Source organism: Urocampus carinirostris, chromosome 2 (assembly GCF_059441175.1).
Source record: "Urocampus carinirostris isolate Australia breed hairy pipefish chromosome 2, RoL_Ucar_1.0, whole genome shotgun sequence".
Classification (NCBI taxonomy): domain Eukaryota; kingdom Metazoa; phylum Chordata; class Actinopteri; order Syngnathiformes; family Syngnathidae; genus Urocampus; species Urocampus carinirostris.
Genome location: NC_142350.1, coordinates 53,763,705 through 53,780,526, shown reverse-complemented (window position 1 = coordinate 53,780,526; position 16,822 = coordinate 53,763,705). Strand labels below are relative to the sequence as shown.

The 16,822-nt window shown below is 40.6% G+C and overlaps 1 protein-coding gene across 3 annotated transcripts in view; it reads right to left on the bottom strand.

The window, feature by feature from the left end:
* Positions 1-16,822, bottom strand: part of zc3h12aa (zinc finger CCCH-type containing 12Aa) — a 128,946-nt gene that overhangs the window by 18,523 nt on the left and 93,601 nt on the right. The window contains exon 1 of one of the 3 annotated variants that reach the window (XM_088328044.1): positions 15,763-15,788. The exons of the other annotated variants lie outside the window; for them this stretch is intronic. The gene's annotated coding sequence lies outside the window, so the exon portion shown is untranslated. Of the gene's footprint in view, positions 1-15,762; positions 15,789-16,822 lie in introns of those variants that run through there. 3 annotated transcript variants of the gene reach the window in all.

The window sequence follows — 16,822 nt, the reverse complement described above, 5'->3', positions numbered from 1 at the left end:
ACGGAAAGCATATGTGTAACTCCGTTGTATTTTAATGCACATGCGTGGCTACTGCGCATGCGTGACTTCCCAAATAAATGAAGCTGCCAAGAAAGCGATTCGGCCAGCCAGGACAGTAGTTTTCTTAAAACTTCAGATTTGGCTGTGGATTAATATCTTTATGATTCCAACACTCAATTATTTTTTTTTTCCAAATCCAGCAGAAAATGTTACAGCCACAAGGTTCAATATTTGACCACTAGATAACAGCATCGTCTAATGCGAACGAAAACCAGTTTGACATATTGACAAAATATACAGTGTTAATATAACACCCCAGTTCGAGCAATTGCTCGGCGAGTACTAATTTCACATCTATCTAATTAGATATTTATGTATGTATCCAACTCTATATTTCTAATGCAAGTATTTTGTTGGCATTGTTGTCTAATGTGAACGAAAACCAGTGCCACATCCAGCAGTCGTCAGACAAACATGGGGAATTCTAGGTAGGGATTCCATCATGTTAAAAATACACATTTTTCGGCCTATGATTTTTTTTTAACAAGTTTCTCTCTCTCTCTCTCTCTCTCTAATTTTTTAAATGTATTTTTGTACCACTAGGGGGCACCAATTATTAAACACTGTCCCTTTAACATTTTGATAAAATATACAGTGTTAATGAAACACCCTAGTTCGGACAGTTGCTCAGCCAGTATTTATTTTACATATATTTATTTAGATATTTATTCATTTATCCATCCATATTTGTAATGTATATATATATATATATATTTTTTTTTTTTGTATTTTAATGGGACCATTTAAAAAAAAATTGGATCTATATATTTCTGTAACTTTTTTTAAATAATCAAGTTTTGAAGGAAAACATTTAATTTTGTTCATGTTATTTGTTCATTTAAATACATAAACGATTTAGATATAGATACAAAAATATAAACAAAACGAGAAATCCTTTACCTGACATAGAGCCTTTGAGTTATTAACATGTCGTAAAAGCAAATGATGTAACGTCATCGCCATAAAGTGTGTTTTCAACATAGATATGAAATCCACAAGTAATGGTAAGATAAGATAGTACTTTATTTGTCCCAAAATGGGGAAATTTCTTTAGTTACACTGAAAAACAATGGTGACCAGATGATGAAAGTGCTATATCCGAGTCAAATCGGGAAGCTTCTACTCCTACTGGTAACCATGGAGACCAGTATGATCTGTTTGATGTGGAGGAGCCAGCCCCTATCCCCAAAAACAGCCTGGAGAGTGATAGGCGTTGCCAGGTTGTACTTGCCCAAGACACAACATGGGTAGTGTTGCTCTGATGACCCAGGTGGGTATGTGATACACATTAAGTGAAAATCTGAATTCTGATCCGATGATAATGGAGGAGATAACCATTTACAGTTGAATTCTGGGAAAATATTTTAAATACAAATTTAATATATTGTCAATCAAAACTGTAATGTTTGCAACAAAATAATACAACTCTTAAATTACTAACAGACCAAACATAGGGAATCATTGGAAAAAGGGGGGAAATAGCCTGCTAATCCAATTTAAATGACACCACTGGCAATGGGAAATAATGATTTTCAAGAAATGTTGCCAAGTGGAGTACAGATTGTACATAGTAGGGATAAAACCGTAAAGGCTGGATAAAACACGTGCTGCGGATCAAAAACAAACTAGCAGAAGCAACTACACTGATTTAGTTTCAACAAATAAGCACATTACTGTAAAAACACTGATAAATGTGTAAAATAATGGGACTGTCATGGCTGCTGGACCTTAGTGCTGCATTTGACACGGTGGACCATATTATCTTGCTAGAACGGTTGGAAAAATGGATTGGTCTCTCAGGAAGCGTCCTATTATGGTTCAGATCCTACCTCTCAGATAGGACACACTGCGTTAAATATGGCGAATTGACATCTGAGCCATTTAGTGTTACTTGTGGTGTTCCGCAGGGTTCAGTGCTTGGCCCCCTTCTCTTCAGCATTTATATGCTTCCACTAGGTGATATTATTCGCAAGTATAATATCAGTTTCCATTGCGACGCAGATGACACTCAAGTCTATCTCCCGATGGAGGAATCTCCCACACTAAACTGTGGAACTTTGGAGGCCTGCCTCACTGAGATAAAAGAGTGGATGTCACTCAATTTCCTGCGTCCTAACCCTGAAAAGACTGAAATGTTAGTTATTGGTCCATCTAAGTCCCGTGACTTATTCTCTAAAACCGCAGTGAACTTGGACAATTGCCACATCACACAGAGTGACTCACTTAAAAATTTAGGTGTCATTTTCGACCCTGATCTGTCCTTTCAAACACATGTGAAGAAAATTACTAGAACCGCTTTCTTCCATCTCCGTAACATTGCTAAAATCACATCACCCCAATTTTGGCTAACCTGCATTGGCTCCCTGTTAGCCTAAGATGCGATTTTAAGGTTCTCCTACTACTATACAAAATCATACATGGACTTTCCCCCTCATATCTTTCAGATCTGATCTCCCCCTATGTCCCGGCCCGAAGCCTTCGTTCCGAGAGCGCCGGTCTCCTGGTGATCCCAAGAGCCAAGAAGTGTTCCGCTGGTTCGAGAGCGTTCTCCATCCGGGCACCGGTGTTGTGGAATGCTCTTCCCTCTGAGATCCGATCTGCAACCTCGGTGGAAATTTTTAAATCTAGGCTTAAAACTCACTTCTACTCTATTGCATACGAGTAACCTAAACTTCTTATATGTAATAACTTGTGAAGCCCTTAGAGACTAATTGTGATTAAGGGCTATACAAATAAAAATGACTTGACTTGACTCATGATTGCCGAAGTGAAGACACCTGAGGCAATCGTTTGGCGCGCTGGAGCGCGCTCTCTGATTGGCTGACGTTCTCTTCTTAAGCGATAACCGTCCAGAGAAGGATGTCAGACCGTACTTCTGTGTTCCTGTGTGTTTCGCCAGATTACCAAGTACCAAAGACTACTCTCCTGTTTTGATTCCTGCCTTCAGTTCCGACCCGTTTCTGCCCCGCGTTTACGATCTACTCTCCTGCCCTGGCCATCGACCTGCCCGCTAAGACGTATTGATTCTGCCTACCTGTCACGGAACTGCCGTTCCGTCCAACGCTGCTAGCGACCGACAACCATCGGCTTCCAAAGCCAGCTCTGTCAGCTGAATCCAATAAAGATTCCTTTAAAACAAACGCAATTGAGTCCAATATTCCATTCTGGGTCGTGACAGGGACAGTGAACCAAAGCAGACAGAGACTCGGAGCAGAGAGATGCTTAAGACATACAACAAAATATTCCAAATTATTTTTTCTACCTATATTTTTTCATGTATTCATTTACCAATTCTTCAAATTTACTCACAAGTTCTTGGTGCCAAAACTTTTGTTAAAATTTGGGATGAAAAATAAATGAAATTCCCTTCGTTTATCTACTGATGCTTAAATGAATATTACATCAACATGTAAGAAATACATTTCAAAGGGGTTGGGCTGGGAATTTCCAAAGCGAAACATTTTTTCCATCATACCTTTTAATTCTTGATACAAATCAGTAGTAGTAAGATATATTTTGAATACTACCCTTTAAAAATAGTTTGCGGAAGTAAACTTGGATTTTTCTGAAAAGTAAACAAATAAAACCAAGATAAACTGAAGTGTATTTTTTACTTCAGAGAAAGTAAAAAATACATATCCAAGCAATAAATACCAGGATTAAAATACATGTGAAAATGTGGTCTTAAAATTATGGCCTGCAGGCCAAATGTTGGCCGCTGGACAATAGTTTGTGGCCCTTGATATTATATAAAAGTCAGCAACAACATGTATCATCTTCAATAGATATAGTGTATTATTTAGGGCCTACACGTGATAAAAAATGTAATTCAACAAAAACACTAATTTGAATAATAAGCAAAATACATGAACTACCAAGTCAACACGGCAGCTGGGTGTTTAGCGCGCTCCCTGGTGCAGAGGTTCAGGGTTCAAGTCCAGCTACCGCAACCTCCCCGTGTGGACTTCGCATGTTCTCCCTGTGCCTGCATGGGTTTCCTCCGGGCATACCGGTTTCCTCCCACATTGCCAAAAAACATGCATGTCAGGCTAATTGGTTCAAATTGTCCCTGGGTGCGAATGAGGGAGTGAGTCGTCTGTGTGCCCTGCGACTGGCTGGCAACCAGTCCAGGGTGTCCCCTGCCCACTGCCCGAAGGTAGCTGGGATGGGCTCCAGCATCCCCGCAACCCTACTGAGGATAAGCGGTGCAGATAATGGATAGATTGATAGACATGAACTACCATATAAAAAAATACTTGTAAGTCAGGACATCTGTATTTCACATAACATGGGGATTACCAAGAGGGAGCTGACATTATTGCCCTCCATCTTGCTGCTACAGGTACCCTCGATAATCAAAACACCTTGTAAACCGCTTGGCAAAAATTAGAAGAAAAATGGTGCATTTTGGTCACCTATGAGATTCCGTAGTTTGTATTCCTTATTGAGCTTTTTAAACGTTTGATTTCAGTTGCACTAAGCAATACTGCGACATCTAGTGGTTAAGTGTACTAGGTTTTTTAAGTATTCAGAAAAATCTTAGACAAATTTATATGGAAGCGTTCAGTATACCTTTTACTTCTGGAAAATATACAGAAAAATCTAAGAATGATCAATAAATGCCAGGATTTAAAATTATGTGAAGGCAGTGGTCTCAAATTTACAACCTACTGGCCAAATGTTGGCCGCTGGCTATCAAAGAGTAGTAGGGACATACATGAAGTCTTCTATATTTTTGCACTGAGTTAGAAAGTTGCTTATTGCAATCCCAACAAGCGTTTTTTGTACGTTCATAGCACCTGAATATATCAGAGTCATTGTGGTTGCCCCTTGAGACATGACAGAATAAACGAAAAACAATTCAAACTAAGTCTAAAATCCAAATTGTCTCTCAATACTATATTATGAACACTAGATGTCAGACTAGCACCGACCCAAGACTCACAGTAAGCCTGACAGATGCTCTCACTGCAGAACACACGGACCTCATGTAAAATCTTGATAATAATAATCCCTTGCATATGGAAAATATATAAAGCAGGCTTTGTTCCAGAGTTTACAGATTTTTCTGTGAAACGAGCTTAACGGCAACTGACTTCTTTGGCCAAAGTTATCAAGAATGCTTGGTCTTCTTGGCCCTCCTTCACCTGGTCTCAGGTGCTTACATGTCTGCTATTACTGCAGAGCAATGAGCTGCAGCCAGCTAAGATGACTTGCGACCTACACACTAAAACAGTGTTTCCCAACCTTTTCCCAAGGTACAACTTTTTATCTTAAATGTGTTATTGTAACCCTTGTTCACTGAAAAGTCTGCATTGTGTTTTCGGTTGTTGATGTTGGTGTGGAGGGAACCAGCACAGAGGCCGAGATGCGGCTTAGACGTTCATTTTCAATTCTTTATCAATCCAAAAGAAACACTGACAGGAGAATGGCGCCACAGGAAGACATAGGTAAAATAAGGGGTCTCTAAATTGACAAAATAATACCGCCTGCTTACATTGAAAATAAATACTAAAACAATAGACAATGAAAGCGCGTCCCCCAGTGACACTTTCCACTAACTGCCCTACACCAATCTCATGGCTTGAGGGACAAATATGACCCGCCACATCATATTATGTGGTCCACGAGACAATGCTGAGAAACACAATAGAAACTTGCAATTTTAAATATGTCCACTGGACTTTATTTGATTTATTTGATTATTTGGTCGTGTTGCAATCTCTACTTTATTTAACATATTTCCATGTACTACCTCATAAATAGTATGTTGTTGTATTGCGTACTGTAACCAAAAAACAAGAGCTACAAAGCACACAAAAAAAGAGTACAAAGGAGACAAAAAAGCGACCGGACTGCACTATTTTCTTCTAATTCTTTTGCACAGCCAAGCACCAGGATTTTATTGGTGGGGGTACCTGTAGCAGCAAGATGGTGGAAAATCATGTCAGCTCCCACCTGTTAAATACAAATTCCTGACCTACGGGTATTTAAAAAATAAAAAAGCACGTTTATATGATAGTTCATGCACTTTTTGCCCATTTGTAAAATGTATTGAATGTATGAAATGTAATGTAATATAATGCATGTATGTATGTAATGTAGGTGTTTTATACCACCAGTAAGTGCTAAATAATAGACAATGTCCCTTTAAGAAGAAAAAAAAAACAATCTACTGCCACCCACTGCTATGGATGGATGTGAGTTACTTGGCTGATAAATGGAAGAAAGGAAAGATTGCATTTTATGTTTATTATTATTGTAGGCCTTAATCAAGAAAAGTCTCAAAGGGCTGCACAGACCACAGATTATTGCAAACCACAGACTATTATTACACCATTCCCTGATTTAAAACCAACATGAGGGTAAGGAAATACTCAAAAACCTCAACACGAGGAAAAAGAAGAAATCTTGAGAAGGGATTGCACTTGAGCAAATCCACTGCATCACACAACAAAGAGCATGAGCCCAATCTGCAACGCTCCATTCAGAAACTAGCCTGGTGGGAAGTTTAAAGGCTGGATGACAGTTGACCCGATTGGGTCGGTTTTCTTCACTAAGACCTGCTTTCTGTCCTTCAGGAGAAAGGTGAATTTTGGCAAGGCAGTTTGCACCGCCGACACCTGATCAAACATTCATCATTCAGACGTGCTTGGTGGCTATGTAAGGAAACCTCACTCTGGAACCGAACCTACCCAGATTCCTTCCTTTCATGGACCGGGTCAACTGTCTGTCACAAATATTAATTCGCGTATGATTCGACAAAGCAAAGAGACGGCGGCTTTTTAAACCACGGCAATCCATCTTAACGCCGGCGGTGTCAGAATGATTCCAATTTAGCCACGCTTTCGGATCCAAAAAGGAAATCAAGCGGCGCGGGTTCGGCCTTTGTGCAGCAGCCCGCCACGGCAAACTGTCAGCCACGGGGACGCCAATCCCGAACATTCATCTTGTCGGGTTATTACTTCAGACGCCACACCACTTGTCCTACATAGACCAGTGAGCAAAGGCCCGCTGGGTGTGCCGAGCCGGGGGAATGGATTAAAGAGCGGAGGTGGGTGGATGGCATTGATGGAAGGCTTAAGTTAAAAGTCGTTTGAATTTGTTTGATTAGCTAGAAATTTGATTCCCCCTCAACCTTACCATGCCATGTTTTTTGCTTTTGTTTTCCTAACGATCTCTTGGCAGTTATATTGGTCATGGCATTACACCGAGTGCAATGTTAAAGTCTGATTTGCTCTTTGGTTTGATTCCCAATTATATTTTAGCTATTGTCTCAACTTTCCTTTTTTTTACCAGTGACGTGCATTCAGGGGAGAAGGTCAGGCTGTACCTCAACTGTCATTTTGGAAATACAAAATTATTGAAGCATAAAAAAATGTTAATATTTATTGATTTAACTTTGCAATTTTTTCATGTTATTTTTCTAAATTGTTGAATTTTCACGTTATAAGCCACAGTGGGGACCATTCTGGCATAAGGCTTCACGGTGTGGTATCCTGGGTGTACGGCAGTAGACAGGTAAAAAGTACAGAGAGTAATCAACACAGCCCAGAAGATCATCAGCCTTGATCTGCCAAGCCTGGAGAACATTGCCGGCTTGTGATACCGCAGCAAAGCAGTCAGTTTCTTCCCCTGGGAAAATTCTCTTGCCTCATGCCAGAGGGCGATCGTGGGACCAATGATTATGGTTTGGGACTAACCTCATCCGTACAAAGTATAATTGGAAATAGTTATAGCAAGCCAAGGGCAAGTCAAGATATCAAGTATTTTTTTTCCTGCTGCATGTTTCTTTTTATAATGGAGGATTATTGATCTATCGATGCTTTAGTTCTTAAGGAGCAGTATGTAACGTAGAACTGTTCTTAGCGTGAGGCACAAAAATCTCTCGCATCATGGCACAGGGCGATAGTGAGACCAAGGACTTGAATTTGGTGCACCTCTCAGCACTAGATAAACGCATGTCAAGCCATCCATTTTTTTCCTCTCGTTGCATGGACTGCATGACGTTGGGAATGTCATAATGTCATGGTTTGGGGCTGCATGAGTGCAACTTTAGTTGTGGAGTTTGGATTTCATCAAGGAAACATGTCCTGTGAAATATTGGAGCAAGGAACGATCCCTTCCCTCCATTAAGTCGGTCGCAGGGCAATGTTCCATTCCGAGAATGTCAAAGCGATGTTTCTTCAGTGGTTGCTCAATTAAACATCGTAATGAAATCTATGCAGAAATATAAGGGGTGTACTCACTTATGTGACATATTGTATGTTCATTTTGAATAGGCCAATGCGTTTATCCATAGCTGACATACGACACACTCAGCTTCAGCAGCACAAGCTAACATCTTGGTATCCACATTGAGTGTCTTTGGCGTGACTCACACTTACTTAAAATCAATTTACTTGCTAATAACCAAAACGTGTTTTGTAAAAATTGCTTGCCGAAAATCCTGGTTCAATTTGAAGCCTGTCACTCCCTCCAATTGATTTCGGATATCAACCGCAGTCGTCTGTCTTCATCAATAGGGATATGATGAAATGCCATAATGGGCTTAGAACATTGCCTGTTTGCACAGCACACCACAGGGCAAAAAAATCACCAATGTAAAAAGTTATAGTTTTATTCCTCTGTCGTGGACATGAAGTTTTGTTTCAACTCTTATTCAACTGTCGTCCCCACCCACCCAAAAGACGGACTGTTTACACTTCTGCCCCCGGGGCGGAGGTACAGGAGTGTGAAATGCAGAACAACCTGTCTATAGAACTCTATTGACCCCTCTGCCATCAGACTCTTAAATGGCTGCTGATCGAACAATACACCACAGACAAGTTCGGCACACTACAGACACTTTGAATTGGGCCATACTTGAACTATTTTTGCACTACGGTCAGTTTCAACTGAGTTTTATCTTATTGCCTGAACTCAACCATAGTTAATCTTGTATTTTTATCTTTTTAATATCTGTGATATTCTTCTATGTATACATGTATATAGTTTCTTTATTCTATTACGTTGGCAACTGTGTGGACAGCAAAGTAAGAACTTCATTGTGCAGGGAATCGTGGTTCTTTACTGTGCATATTACAGTAAACACTTTGAATTGGAATTTTTTACATTACTCTTGCCGCGTTACTGCCATAACTCGTTTAAATGTCTGCCGAAAACTGAACAGCACAAAGGGACCCATGCAAGTGTAAGGATCTGTGGCCCCCTCTGGCATTCTCCAACCATGTTGTGATTAATTGCTCCTGTCAGCTCAGGTCACGCGGTGCTACCTGGTCCTCTGCATATTACTCATGCCCGACAAAGGAACTCCTTTTACACTTGCGATCGGGGTTGAATAAACAGACGAGGTTGCGACAAGCACGTGTAAACAAAAGCCACTCCTGCGTCTCGCCCGGCCATTCACGCTCAGGCGGCCCGGGCGTCGCTCCAAGGTGTTCATTACTATTGATGGCAGAGGGGCAACAAGAAGCGATGGCTGAACCTCCTGCAGTCTGTACTGTTTAAAGGCCAGCTTCTCTCTGCCAGCTGTTGCGGTGTCTTATTGAGAGCAGAGAGCGGAATGATTAATGCACTCTCTGCCGGCACGCCGAGGAAAGAAACCCGCGGTTACTTCACAAGCGTTTTCGCTCGTCTCACCGTGATTGGCTCTAGCTATATGCCGGCGACGGAGCCGAGCTGGAAAAATAACAGCATCAAAATTGAAAATCATCATGGTCTCGCCTTATGTGATAAGGTGTTTGCGGTTCAGCACACTGAATCGGCTCGAGGTGATTCTTTGTTAGAAATCTTCGAAAAAGTGAGGCTGCATTTTCAATCCATTCGTATTCGCCTGCGGGAGCTATGTGTAGAAATCAACTTGAATTGGCTCGCTGTTGTGTACGGAATATTTCAGGCTATTAGAGCTCAATAAAAGCTAATATTTTCATTTGATGTTGAGCAACATTACCTCCCTCTGTGTTTTTGGTATTGGTCAACAACGCCGGTATTCTTTTTGCAGACAACATAAAACCTAATTAGGCTCAGTAGCAGGGCTGAATTATGGAGATAGTGTTTTTTTTTCACTGTGGCTCTTTAGTGACTGTTTCAAAATCTTTGAAACTTGCTCTTTAGTTTGCATTTGTGAGAACGTTTCATAATGTTTATAGTTTTTTTTAACAAATAAAACAAATTATTTGGAGCTTGGCCAGTTTTGTTGCATTCATGAAATTCCAGCAGCTGCGGTCAATCATGGACAATCCATTGCATCCACTACACAGCATTATCTCCAGACAGAAGAGCAGTTTCAGCGACAGACTACTGTACTACGGACAGACTGAAGAGATCTTTTCTTCCTCATGCCATGAGGCTCTTTAACTCTACCCGGCAGAGTAAAAGCCCACATTAAACCACACTACCTACATTGCATATTACCGAATTTTATTGCAATATGTATTCTGTGTAGCACTATTTAGATATTCTATATAACACGCTACAGTGGGCATTTGCACGTCACACTGGGTATTTGTATATTGTATTCTTTTTGCTTTATTATTGTATTTTTCTCAGCTCAGGGATGCTGTTGGAAATGTGAATTTCCCTCCGGGGATGAATAAAGTATCTATCTATCTCTATCTATCTAGGAGATTGTTGTGGTCAAGACCTCTTTTGTCTTGTTTCCAACTATATTGGGATCACTTCTGTGTCATTTAAAATTGCCCAAAAAGTTGGCTGCATGAAAATATGTTTTTTGTACCATTGGTTATTGTTTTAAATTGAAAATCCTATTACAACGCGATAAGTCTATTTTGTTCTTAATATTGGACACCAGCAAAGGAGATACATTAAGATTTCAGTTCGTTGTTTTGATTATTATACTTCACTGCTGTTGTTTTGACCGTTTACATTGTTGTTATGATTTGGACAATATGTTAACACACCCTTTAAGGCGGATCTGTGTCTGGTAACCTACAGATTTGATCAAAAGAAAGGGCTAAGAGAAGGACTTTTAAACAGATTTGGGATTTGGCATTGAGAGTGTTGTTTTGTGCTGTCCTCTCCTGTTGTTACAAGTTCATATATAATTGATGTCTTCTCTCCTTATTTTCAGTGTCTAAACTATGAATTTATCGCAGCATACTATTTTTTTTACATTATAACTTGGTTTCTGTGGTTGTTCTGTTCCATAACCACCCTTATAACTGGAATTTCTGCCATATTGTATGCAGCAAAGCACTGTGGGACTTGTAGTAGACGAATGGTACACGCAAAAGCCTCATGTTTCAGTTGATTTCTCGGGACATGGACACTTTATTTTCTGTCCTCACGGCAAAAGTGCTACAGTCCATCTAGAGTGGATGCAACAGTTGAATCTATCTGTATGTAGTGTAAGTCCATGCTCCTTGGAGGCCACATACAGCACACCTTGTAAACAGATGGGACGCAGCAATGAAGTTCACTTTTGGACCGAGAGCAAACAAGCACGGCAATTTGTTGATTTTGGTGAGTGACATGCATGAAATTAAAAATTACATTTATAATTAATTTCAAAGCTAAATAAATGTGTAAATACGTGACTCTTGGCTATCCCCTGATGGAATTACTTGCCATCGTCATGTACAGTATAACAGGTTATTTTTGTCACGATTGATTCAAATTTTTTTTTTTTTGCACGGCGGCGCAGTGGTTAGCGCGTGTGCGGCACAGTTCTGAGGTCTTGGGAACCTCCTGCGTGGGTTCAAATCCAGCTCCCGGCCTTCCTGTGCGGAGTTTGTATGTTCTCCCCGTGCTTGCGTGGGTTTCCTCCGGGCACTCCGGTTTCCTCCCACATTCCAAAGACATGCATTCCAGGTGAATTGGCCGGTCCAAATTGTCCCTAGGTGTGACTGAGCGAGTGAGTTGTCTGTCCCCGTGTGCCCTGCAATTGGCTGGCAACCAGTTCAGGGTGTCCTCTGCCCACTGCCCGATGATTGCTGGGATGGGCTCCAGCACCCCCGCGACCCTACTGAGGACAAGCGGTGCAGCTGATGAGATGAGATGAGATTCTAATTTTTCCAATCAGCACCCAGCAGTTCGCCAATCGGTTAGAGTGTACTGCTGCTCTTAAAGTGCCACAAAAATTCTGCAATGTACGCAAAATTCACAGAACTAATTAATAGAAAAAATTAGGGGAAACGTGAAAATCTAACCTTTTACATCAGTTTGTTTTGTTTTTCAACACTTCGAACTATTTTATTTCCATACAAGGAACACATTTGAGGTTGCCCAGCATCCTGAAATTGTCCCTAACTAATTAGACGTTTCACAGAAAAGCAATTTATTCACAACCCACAACTCATAATCTCGCTTTCAGCATAATTATTACCTGGAATGCAATTTCAAAACGAACACGAATAGCAAATACACAATTTTCCTTTAACAAAAATGATAATACTCGCCTCAGTGGACATGCCATGTATTGTTTTCCCTGCTGGGAGAATGTGTTACCATAGAATTACCGGATAGTTGGAAACATGCCTAACCAAGCTTTCGGAATAGAAAATGTGTTGTCGCGCAATAGACCTTTTTAGTGATCGGCAAACGCCACTTTCGCTTTTACTTCAGAATTCTTCCAAGTGATGTTTTTGACTTCCAGTAGCTTAGCTTAGCTTGTGTTAGTCGCGTTTACAGCTTTGATAAACACAAAAGTCAATCATGGATATAAAACTATAAAATGTAGTTCGGGAAGGACATGCGCAGCTATTGGATGCCAAAATTCACAAAAGCGTCGGAACGAGTGGCTCGTTCTGGAATGTTTTGACCACCGACCAGCCACGATGCGTAGTTGTACATGCGATCCATTGTTTTCGTTCTTCAAGAAGCCAAAGGTGTCATGATTACTGATGTGAATCACCTGTGCCTGCTCCTTTGGCGCCAACTGCCTTGGACTCTGATTGGCACCCTGTCCCTATTTAAACCCACGTCTATCTGTCACCTTTTGTCAGTCCGTTGGCGAACCTCAGTTAATACTAGGCAAGCCTTTTTCAACCCCAACTCCCACCTGTTTTTTGCTCCTGTCTGTCCCCCGGCTTCAACCCCTTTTTGATCCTTACCACGTCTACTCTCCCGTCGTGGCTTTCAACCTCTTTTTGTCCCTGACCACGTCTACTCTCCTTTCCTGGCTTACAACTCGCTTCCGACACAACCACATTTTTGCTTTCCTGTCCCGGCTATTGACCCGATTTTCCGTTCCCGATACCGCCATCCCTCGCCACGGTGTGTGTGTGTGTGTGTGTGTGTGTGTGTAAGCAGGGTTGGGTAGGGTTACTTTAACTTGATTACTTTCAATTACTTTTGGATTACTCCAATACCAAATATGCTAATAAAAGACACAAGAAACTAAATATGAATAAAATGATGACTCGCAACACGTGGTAAGCTTTCTCTCCCGGCTTTGATCTCTTTGATCTCGGGCAAAACTAACATAAAATGCGACAGAAACAAAATGAAAATAAATCCAAACAGCTTGCCAACATCATTTTTGCCGTTCCATGTATTCCATTACTCCCCAAGCCTGCACAAAATTTAGTAATTTTATTCATATTTAATTTATTTTGTCTTTTATTAGCATATTTGGTATTGGAGTAATCCAAAAGTAATTGAAAGTATTCAAGTTAAAGTAACCCTACCCAACCCTGTGTGTAAGCACAAATCTAACTGTACGTCAAACCCGGCCAGGTAGACATATTGTCCTTCAATGCAGTGGGATCGTCATGCCACCTCCAGTTAAAGTAGAACAGTGTTCCTATTTTACTTACATGGACATGGTGACGTGCTATCCAAACAATCCGCTTTGTTTACAAGAAACCGGAAGTGAAGAACATCACTTCTGGTGCTGTGTACAATGGCGCCGCCCTAGAGTTTGGCGCATAAAATCATGTGTGGTCATTCTCAAAGAAGCAAGGAAAGAATAGCAGTTATCGGTGCCCAGTCGAGAGGAGTCACCTTCCTCCTCACAACGGCCATCTTGGTTATCCACAAATTCCTCGGGACGGATGAACGCAACAATCAGGAAGTGGACAGCATCGTGAGGCTGCGCTACGGCGGGGAAACAAGCAACATTTCAATTACAGCGGTACACGGAAAGGCCATCTCGACGACGGGATTGATATGTCGTTGCGGCAATGTCCAATTAAAACGGCGAGAAGGCTTTCATTATTCTTTTATTAGACTAGCCGCTCTCGGAGCGTGCAAAGGAACACGTGCACCAGCCGGTTAAAGGTGAGAGTCACTCAGCCGTGAAATGACTACAGCGCGCATAAAGATCATTTATATTTCCCCACGGCTGCTGTTATTTATTTTTTACAGTTATTTGAGAGCGCGAGTGCCGGCGCTCTTTGATGTTGTGATTCTGCAGAGACAAGCAAAAGTATTTTCATACTGATAGGATGAGTCTTATTTTCGAACGTATTTCAGAAAAGTTTTGTAAACTTTTGGATTATGAAAACAACATTTTACAGGAGTTTCCAAGGAGAAAAATATAAAGAAACAAAAAGAGCATTCCTGGATTTAGATGGCTTCAACATTTGATAGTAAAAACTTAATTAAAAGCTTTAGCAAGCTTGAACCAGAAAAACATAAAAATCCAAGTAAAATCACCATTATTGTAGCTACTTCGCTAATTCTCGATTCACGTGGTCTCCAACATGGTTCCTGCGGGCACCAGGGTGCCCCATACAGACAGCTCAGGTGCCCGCGGACCTGTTCTGAAAATATCTCACCACTGCCGGATCATTGTGCATTTATAGGATAATTATTTATCTACCTCCAAAAGGTAACTTGGTAATAACAGTAATATCAGGAAAACTTATGTTAGAAATGCATAGGAAACTGGGTGCCCTTTGCGCTAAATGCTCACAAAAAGTAGCTTTTAGCTTCAAAATGGTTGGAGACCCTTGCTCTATTCTATATTACAGAATAAAGACCTCAATGACAAAATGGTTTCGTGGACCCCCGGGAAATAATGACCCCGCCTTACAAGATTTTACCCCACAATGTGGGGTGTTTTCTTCAACCCTTTATCACGGCCTTTCCCCCACTATACGGCATCAAGAAAAACATATGCAATTTGAACTTTGTAGCACTCGACCTCTTAAATCCATCTCTCAGTTGAGTCAAAGGGAAAAGCTGGTCTTCTATTGGTTTGAGTCAGGCAATCATGAATGTGCAGACATCCCTCCCACAATGCCTTTCTCTCAATTCAGTTAAGAAAGCGATACAATACTGTATTTTTTAAACTGTATTTATTTGCTATGGGCCCAAAGGCTTGCGGTGATGCTAAAGAAGAATGAAAAACATGATAACTATGAAAACAAAGCTTGTGATTATCAAGAAATAGAAGACACACTTATCAATGCCCTTCTCATAAATATTTTTGTTACCAATTTGACGATCGGCAAAGGTACTAATAATAGCAAGCACTTAAGGCAACAAAGCATTCTACGTGCATGACAATCCTCGCAATTAGAATGGTTAAAATCAGTTCTAATTGTTATCGTCTGTCTCGCCACCATCTGCATCAACCCAGTAACTCCGATACACCAGTTCAAGTCACATCACAAAAAAGATAAATACAATTTCGTTGTTCTTTTATGTATATTGTTTTTTTTGTTATTTAAGGTGTGTACTTACTTTATACTATTTGGTTAATTTACAATGGTGTATTTTTGGTACTATACTTACTGGCCATGAAGTCCCAAGGCTTGCAATGGCGCTAAAGGAAAGAGCAAAAAGATGATAACATGGAAAATAAGCTTGAGATAATAAAGAAATATGAACAAGGCACACACACATTGTTACCCTCTCTCAGTTGCATGCAAGTAACCATTCGATGACTGGGACAATTATGAGGAATAGGTAAGCCAAAAAGTAGAGTTAAATAGACTCAGTCAACCACAAACAAAATATATATTTTTACTAGAAATCACAATGACCCAGCACTGGTTAGATATTGTCAGAACTGGTCCGCGGGCACCTCAGCTGTCCTTAGGGTACACCCTGGTGCCCACTGGTGATGTTATACATAGCTAGTACTTTTTTCTAATTTCAATGTTTTCATCTGGAGTACTAGGGGTTTGGAAAGCATTTGCACATTACCATAAGTATCTATCCCTGTTTTTAAGGCAATTTCCCTTTGCGATCCTTACCTCGATTAATACCGTATTTCGGGGGTCTACACTAACAAATAGAGGACCAAAGCAAATGTCATCATTAACATTATTTAATGATAAATACAACAGTAAAATAAAACATTGACCCACACAACTACATGACATTGATGGAGTCTAGTGGAAACTAAATATCTCCAACATTTGATCTTTTTATTTTTTTAAGGACCATATCTGTTTCATTGTCAGTTAAAGTTTTGCATCAGATTGGATAACCTGACAAGTTACACCAAAGAAACGGGGTATGCGGTTGCCATGGTGACGTTAGCTCTATTAAGTTTTTTTTCAACATCAAATCTCAGAGACTCTACCACATTTTAACTCACTTCATTTTCTATTTCAGTTTCTAACCTGGATGAGTTAACGTTGCTCATCAAGCGACTGCAGGGCAAACAGACATTTTGTCGGTCACAAAAATATATATTTTACTCCCATGTATTTTTAGTTAAAGGGACACTGTTTCATATTTGACCACTCGATGTTGCTGATTTCTATCCATCCATCCATCCATCATTCCGCTCATCTAGGGTCAGGTCTTAGGGGCAGCAGTGAATCCCAGACTTCCCTATGCCCAG